General features: G+C 43.5%; 1 long non-coding RNA gene across 1 annotated transcript; it reads right to left on the bottom strand.

Moving 5' to 3' along the window:
• Nucleotides 1-2883: 2883 nt before the first annotated feature.
• LOC121110968 lies at nt 2884-7831 on the bottom strand. The gene is made up of 3 exons (XR_005860121.1): nt 7323-7831; nt 4339-4483; nt 2884-3033 (listed from the first exon to the last, which is right to left on the bottom strand). It is a non-coding gene; the product is annotated as an uncharacterized LOC121110968 (long non-coding RNA).
• Between the last annotated feature and the right edge of the window lie 796 nt (nt 7832-8627).

Raw genomic sequence — 8627 nt, forward strand, 5'->3', positions numbered from 1 at the left:
AGAGCGGCATCCAGATGGCAAGCTTAAAAGAGAGATCACCCAGCGTTTTATGTAATGATGGAAAAAAAGGTTTCAGGAAGTGCTTGGGGGGAAGATCCAGAACTTTGTTTTGCATTGGCAGCCTGGGAAAGATGTCAGCGCGGAGGGTTAGAAGACATCTATGCAACGAGTAACATATTGAAGCTAAAAGCACCCTGTGAGAACACGATTGCTTAATTAGAAAGGAGCCTGATCACAGGCTTATCACAGCAACAAGTTACAAAATCTCTGGGACGTGAGTCAGCATGGTAGATTTCTGCAGGAACACTCAGTTTTCCCATGAATGTAGCGTTATACACGTTCCCAAAGGCAGCACTTGTGTACTGACCTTGCACGAGTGCACCGAGCATCGCTGTGCAGATGCTGTGACCTACGGGAAGGTCCACGTTGCACTTCCCACCAGGAGCCCCGCACTGAGTGCACGACGGGAGGACATGAGCTTCTCACAGCTGTGAAACGAGAAGCTGGGGGGGGGGAACATAACAAACTGCTTTTCCTTGGGATGAGAATGGGAGACCTAATCCAGAATGAAATGTGCAATCGTTTTTCCTGAGTGTAAAAGACTTGTTATGATTTTTTATGATGACTTCAGAAATTCAGGTGTGCTACACCCGATAGTAATTAAAAATCCATGACATGCCAAGGAAGAAAACAAACATCTTTCCATCAAACACACCTCTAAATAACTCCTCCCAATACCCTCACCCTGTTGGGAAGGAGCCTGTACCTTTTCTGGTTTCTTCCCAGATAAGCTGAGCAACTGCAGGTGTAGCCACTGGTGTGCGGGCAGTGGGAAGCACGCTCTGGGCTGATGGCAAAGGCTGCCTCTGCAATGTGGGTGACTTCACTTGAGAATGGATCGCATCCTCCTGCTTAACTGGGTCCCCTCTGGCATCATGGCACCAACGTCCAGTGTCCTGGGACAGCAGGTGAGTGCATCTCAGGGGCAACAAACCACAAACCACAAGCTACATCTGGATTTTCTTGACCAGACAGTGAGCTATCAGTGCACATAGGCACACGGTGTACCACCATACAACTGGAGTCTCTTCCCTGCACATGAGACAAAATTAGGTTTCTTTCATTGCCACCGAAGGGCAAAACACTGCTGGTTTCCTTTTCCTTTGTACAAGGTATATGAAACTTCTCACACACACCCCAGATGCTCATAAGCTCATTGGATTCCTTGTATTTATGATGTGTTCGCGGAACAATGAGAGGCAGGATAACAAAAAGACAGTCCTGGTGTAGGAAATGCCTGCATATTCAAAAGAGCATCTGAATCTCTAGCCAGATTTTCACGTAACTTTTGGTCACACTACCCATGGTTCTCCCATGGCTTCAAGGGCAGAAGAGTTTCAGCTGAAAGGGACCCACCAACATCACCAAGTCCATGAAGATCCATGAGAATTATGGATCAATTACCTTCATCTCATTTTCTGGAAAAAAAAAAAAAAGTTCTAAAATAAGTATATTATTTGTAAATACCTGGAAAAAAAGAAGGAGGTAATGGACAACCAACATGTTCTTTGCCAAGGAGACATTGTGCCAAACCAAAATGTTTTTCTCCTGTGACTCAGTAGCAGGCCTTTGAGTAGGAGGAAGCAGTAACCATTCTATATCTTGGCTTTAGCAAAGCTTTATATACTGCCTGATGTTCTGATAAACAGGCTGGCCATTAGTTGGCAGCATAAAGGGAGGCGGAGAGCAGGTGGGAACATTGAACACAGCAATTTTCAGTGGTTCATTGGTAAAGCCAAAGGTACTGCCAAACAACTATCCAGAAGACCTGACTTGGTCTAGTAGCATTACATACTTCAGTAATAACTTGAATGCTGAAGCAAGAAAGTACTTCTCTGTTTTCAGAGGCTGCATGCTCCGAAAAATGCACCAAAATTCTGCATAGCCACAAAAGAATCAAAGAAAAGTTCTAGGAGGAGAAAATGTGATTCAGTATGAGCTCCAGAGGAAGACAGTTTGTTTGTTACTTCATTGCAGTTAACTATATTAGTAAAGAACGAAGCAAAAATAGCAACAAAACTTATTGCCCCCTCCCCTCTGCTGATGGTTGCTTTTCCTCTCTTCTTGGTGTTGCACAACATCTGAGCCCGATCTCCCTCCTTTTACCAATACACCTTCAGAGATACCCTCTCTTGCATTTTTTTCTTTCTAGCTTACAGTGTAATTTACACCAAAAATGCTTATGCTATCATTTTTGTATAAATTCTTAGTATGATGACCTACATTTCATTTTCTGCATGCTTCCTTCTTATGCGGAGATCAAAGGAGAGCTAATGATTGAGGCTCTCTGCTCTTTCTGAAATTCCTCTCCTTATTTTTGTACTAAGGTGCTGCCTGCTTATAGAATTTCTTATGGAAACTGCCAACTCGGCTTTTTCCTATAAATTCGCTTTTCTTTAGGCTGCACACTTGCAGCCTCGTTGCTATTTTCTTTTACCCTTCCATGACCCATTCCTGGATTAATTTTCTGATATGATTTTTCTAGAATTTATCGTCACAGTATTTCAGTCCATTGGTTGGATGCATTCTGGTTAATGCTAAGAACTCCACATCCACATAGGAACAAAACGCGCTAGGAATCATTTACTGAAATGCGTGACCTTGAAATAGCACAGTTCCGTAGCACAGATGGAGTTTGCCAGATGTCTGAGGCTATGAAATGATGAGATTTAAAAGATTCAGTACTTCACAGTGGTTTAAATAACTGAGATTGCAGTACGGAGTAGTGATAGCGAAGTAAATCTAAATGGGCACATTTATACAGGGATGCATGCTTTCAGAGCCCAGACTAACTTATCCATCGTCTCTATACAGTGTGCTTACCTCCACAAGATATGTACGTCCTGAGGGCAGCAGGTTGGCCCTGACCTTAAATGAGGTGGAGGGTAATTTCTTGAACCCTCACAGCTGGCCTGATGGCAACAATCCCCTGTGGTTCATGCTGTTCTGTGCTTGGTTCTTTAGCAGATAATCCTAGAATCACAGAACGGTTTAGGTTGGAGAGGACCTAAAAGCCCACCCAGTTCCAACCCCCTGCCATGCGTAGGGCTGCCCCCCACCAGCTCAGGCTGCCCAGGGCCCCATCCAACCTGACCTTGAGCACCCCCAGGGATGGGGCACCCACAGCTTCTCTCGGCAACCAGCGTGTTGTGTTCCTCCTGGTGGCAACCGAAATAACCAAAAATCCTTATATAATGTGGTCTGACTAGCTACCCCATTGGGCCAAAAGAGCTGTCCTTGAAAACACTCCCATCATCTTTGCAATCTCTTGTGCTAAAAATAGGGTAGTAAAAGGGTTTTCCGCCTAGTTGGTGCCTTAAAACAGCACTGTTAGCAAAGGGGTATTGTACAGTGATATCCCATCCATACTGAGTTTCACAGATACAGAAACATTATTCTTTCTCAGGCTGAAAACTTCTCAGGGACATGAATTTGTCCTAAATGTCCTGGGGACATTTTTCCAGTCCCCAGCCTAACATCACCAAAAGGCGATGTTTCTTCACACTTCCAAGATCTACAATGACAGTTTCCCAATCTGTTGAAGCATTTCTTACTATTTTTGTTAACTCTGACTACTGGCCATTGTTTCTGATTAGGCATAGGAGGGCGTTTTCCTGCTTGTAAATAAAGGACAGGCTAGTATGTCTGCTTTCAAATGTCACAGCTTGCTGAAATTGCTGCTGTTGCTCAGTAAAACTGTTTTCTCAGCCTACAACGATTTGCCTCAACGCTGTCATTTTGTCATGTAAAGGTTAGTGGCGGGTGAAGAAGAGAGAGTTCAGCAGTTCATTTTCTTCTGACATGAGGTGCCACTGTAAAAATCTTTTAAAACATCCTTTCCTCCCATCTACGATTCTTGCTGTTTTAATTCCCATCCTGTAGGCAGCTCCTCGCTGTTAACCTCCCTGTCTACTGATTTCCCCTGCAGATGTTGTCCTCAGATTCTCCCGGTAAGTCCTACAGCTCTGTGGTCTCATCATAGCCTGTTCACATCAACACATGATGGACAATGCAGTCACCCTTCCACCCTCCTCCCATCACTGACAGGCCAAGGAGCCCCTCTTGGATACAAGCTGCTTTCAGGTACTGCTTAAAGACCCAGAACGGTGTTGTTACAAAAATCAGTGCAGACACTACCCACGTGAAATTATCCTCTCCCAGTTTAGACGTTAGGAAATAGGAGTGGAGGAACTGCTGGAGGTGAGAAAATAGGCTGTTTCAGCAATTTCTAAAGCAATTCCTTTTCCACTTCTCTTCCCCCTCTCCTGATCTGCATACCTCAAGCAAATGCTGTACGCATCGTAGAATACTCTATATTCAGAATATCTTAGGCTTGGCTCCGGAGGCACTTCAAACACTTTTGGTTCAAAGGTGACGTTGGCAGACTTTTCCAAATCCATCATGTTTTGACCGGCGAGGCCTACTGCCAAGAAGGAGGAAAGCACTTGTTCAAATATGCAAAACTAGTTCGTACTGAAATTCCAGCTGAGGAATTACCATTCAGTCTTTCTCGTATTTGCCCATTCTGTTTTTTGCCACCAATTAACAAGAGTGGTGGACAGCAATGGTGGTGATGGGTTGATGGTTGGACTAGATGGTCTTGGTGATCTTTTCCAACCTTAATGATTCGATGATTCTGTACAAACACTGTAAGATCCAGTTGCTGTCACACAGAAGTTATAGTCTAAATAGATAGGAGAGGAATTATTATCCCATTCACAGACAAAGCGTTCATGCATGGACATGCTAAGGAATATGCCTGAGGATACGCAGAACGCCTCTATCAGTCAAGTGAGCCGTACTGGGGAATAAACAACACAAACACTCTGCTTTTTCTGCAGATGAATCTTCCTTCAAAATCAGCCCATTAATTCTTACCAGCAGCACAGTAGCTGAGGAAGTTTTTCTTTTTGTTGCCATTTTTATTCCCATGAGAACAAGGGCCTGAACTCAATATGAATCAATGAGATTGCTGTAGGAGTGTATTCATTCAAACATGGCAAGACTTTAAAACAGAATTTAAAAATTAAAACATTGTAATATGTTCATTTCTGCTTTTAAATCACTGAAAATCAGAATCTCTCCGAAAAGGGAAAGTGAACCTAGCAACTGAAGAAAGGGGAAATTAAGGTAAAAACAAACAGGACAGCTTGATAACAAGTGCATGATAAACAGTCGTTTTACTAAAAAGGAGACTTTTCAGATATTTCCATGACATGCTGTTGCCACTTGAAATGTGGTGCCTTCTGGTGCTGTCTCAGAATATCTGGCAGAACATGTTGTATGTAATCAGATGCTATTTTTTCAATGTATGATTTTTTTTAAAACCCTGTCTTCTCTGATAAGCATAGTGCAAGACGAATGTTCTACTTGCTAAATAATCTCCTTCAGAAAAATTGAAGAAACCCATCCCATGGATTTTCCAGAAGCTCCAACTCCCAGTTCTAAAAGTAACGATACAGAAAACATTTTAGATGCTTTGGTTCACTATCAAATTCTCTATTGAGGGAATATTTATTAAAAGAAAACATGACTAGTTGTAATCACATAAAATAATCAAGCAACAAATGATAACACTCAATCATTAAACCTACTGTTAAATATTGATTTGTCTTGTTACTAGTTATGTGATATGAACAGCCACACTGAGGAGCTCTATGTGGTGAAAATGAAGCATTCACCGATCACTGACTTCACCGTGGTGGAATTGCTCTTGTGCTTGAAATGGAGCTTTCCTTTGCGACCTTGTTGAGTTGGAATGCTACTCAACAATATTTCAGCAAGCTCTTACCCAGCTAAATAGTTTCTTGGTGCCCTGAGTAGAACGTGGTTGGGGACATTTTCCAAAAGCACTTGCAAGATGATGGCTTGATTTTAATCTGCAATGTTTTCAAAAAGAAAGGATGAAAAGGGATGGAACACCTCCTCTATGAGGACAGGCTGAGACAGCTGGGGCCGTTCCACCTGGAGAAGAGAAGGCTGCGGGGTGACCTGAGAGTGGCCTTCAAGAACCTTAAGGGGGGACTACAAGAGGGAAAGGGACAGACTCTTTAGCAGGGCCTGTTGTGACAGGACAAGGGGAAATGGTTTCAAACTAAAAGAGGGCAGATTTAGGTTGGGTATAAGGAAGAAGTTTTTTTCAGTAATGGTGGTAAGGCACTGGCACAGGTTACCCAGAGATGTGATGGATGCCCCGTCCCTGAAGACATTCAAAGTCATGTTGGAGGCTCTCTGAGCACCTCGTCTAGTTGCAGATGTCTCTGCTTATCGCAGGAAAGTTGGAGTAGATGGCTTTTAAGGGATCCTTCCAACTCAAAAGATTCTATGATTCTCTGATGCTATGAAAAGGAAACTGATGAAAAAGGAAATCAGCAGAGGGAACGCAGATCTGATACCTGCTGTGTCATACACGCCTCCTGCAAGGAATTAGATGAGCCTGTCCATCTCGACCAGGAGAGCCAAGACTAGTTTCTTCCGTAGCTTTCAGTCCATTTTTCTGGGGTGTGTGAGTAGCTGGAGCAGTTAGATGAGCCCAAACCTGACCATGGTGCCTTCATTAGTGGTGTGAACTGAACTAGTTAGGATGAAGGAAGGAGCTCAATTAACCACAAATGGCTTTTCTATCCACCTCTGTCTCCTAAAAGAAGGATTTTGGTTTGCCTGGTTTATGCATACACTTTCCAGGGGACCTCAATCCACATCACTTCTGGGCAAGCATACTCACTCAGACTATGTCTGCCCTGGCCAGCCCTCTATGTCTTTTTTGACCTTTTGAGCATTCTGGCATGCGGCTGTGACTGCTGCCTCCACAACCCTCAGGAAACATCACAGGCTGAGGACTACATGTTTTGCTGGAGAAAAACGCAGCTGACAAGTGGCTGTGCCATGCAGCTCAGGGGAGGGGGAGGGTGAAGAGGGCGTTTGCTTGCTGTCTGCTTCTTGGGAGACAGTGGAGAGAGCGGGAGAAGGAAGATGTAATGAGGCCGTGTATGTAGCTCCTATGGATGGGGGAGTGAAACCTTGTAATGGCAAGGGGTAGACAAGTTGGTTAGATCCTGCAGGGCAAAAAGACACTCTTTCACCAAAAACCCCCTTCTCTTTCTCTGTCTACAGAGAAAGACGTTCTGTTCTGTCCTCTCCCTTTGTTGTCTTGTGAGAAGTTGGCCATTTACACTAGGCTTCTAGCTAAAACACATTATTTATTGAGCTGTGATGCTTCTGAACCTCACAAAAGACCATCTGCACTTCATTAACTGGCCTACCTGGCACTTCTTGGGAGCATAACTGCAGTTCCAGAGGGGCACAGAAAGACTTCTGCTAGATGACACTGTTCTCCTCTGCCAATTGGCCCTAAAAAACAGAGAAAAACAATTCACTTACTTGTGCTGGAGTGAGAAGTACTGGCCCCAGGACATCACTGATGGAGGCTAGGGGACAGTGGGGGATAGAAATGGGACCCAAAGGACACCTTGTGACTCTTCCGCATGATCCAGAGCATGGGTGTCCAAATGAGTAGCTGATTTATAAAGACACTTTGGCTCCCAATTCCTTTCATCCAGCCAGGCCTCCACACTTGCTGAAAATTCTTCTCAGCTTGTTGCAAGCAAATTTCACAATACATGTTTGACCAAACTTCTCTGTAAATTCCTGCTCTCAGAAAAGTCAAGTCGTTTCTCTTTCCCTATTGAAGGAAGTCATAAAACCAAGTCTATCATTCATTCATGCCCTACAGGCTTCATACACTCTTTTTTTTTTGGTACTTGCCTTATTATTAGAGAACATTTTTCTAGATAATTGGGCAATGCAGTATTCATGTTTTCTAGGGCAGGGGCTGAGGGACAGACATTTTTCCAGGAAGAAACAGAGCAATGTCTAATGAAGACCCTAATTTTATTTTTGTACTTCGTTGCCCTTTGAATGCAGTCTGCATCTGATCAAGGGTGCATCCTCTCCACTTCTTTCTTTCACATCAGTCAGGATTTAATAACATGAGAGCCTTAGTGCAAAGACCATCATTTCTCAGCATTTGGGAATGAATCAGGCATGGTTATAGCAGTTACATCAACAAGCAGCGTGAAGGTATTATTCTTATGTTTCAATGTGTTAAAAAGGTGCTCTAGGGATAGCAAGTAGTTCTAAGTATTGTACACGTAACACAGGTGCTGTCTATTTTTGACACTCCTGAAAAGCTGCAATGAAGATCTATGACTTTCATCTTTCAAGAGATAACAACAAGACAGTGACTACCTGCAGTGACTTCCTGTTGTTCAACTGGTCTCTGAGCAAACACAGCAGTTTGGGTGAGAATTACTAAATATGAACAGCAGTAAGAGAGATTGAAGTGCAGCACATACAGAAACAGGCATTATCTATTGCAGCAGATGAAGCTGGAGCCAAGACTTGTCTCTGATCTCATTCTGTGATAAAGGGCTGTGCTTTCATTAGGGGCATGGACAAGAACTACCAACAGCAGCTCATAGCTATGCAAAGAGGTAATCTCCGGTGGAAAAAAACCCAACCGTCACCAAATAATTAATCTTGCATTCCATTGGAGATCTCTCCCACAC

The sequence above is a fragment of the Gallus gallus genome, chromosome 5 (assembly GCF_016699485.2).
Source record: "Gallus gallus isolate bGalGal1 chromosome 5, bGalGal1.mat.broiler.GRCg7b, whole genome shotgun sequence".
NCBI classification, from domain to species: domain Eukaryota; kingdom Metazoa; phylum Chordata; class Aves; order Galliformes; family Phasianidae; genus Gallus; species Gallus gallus.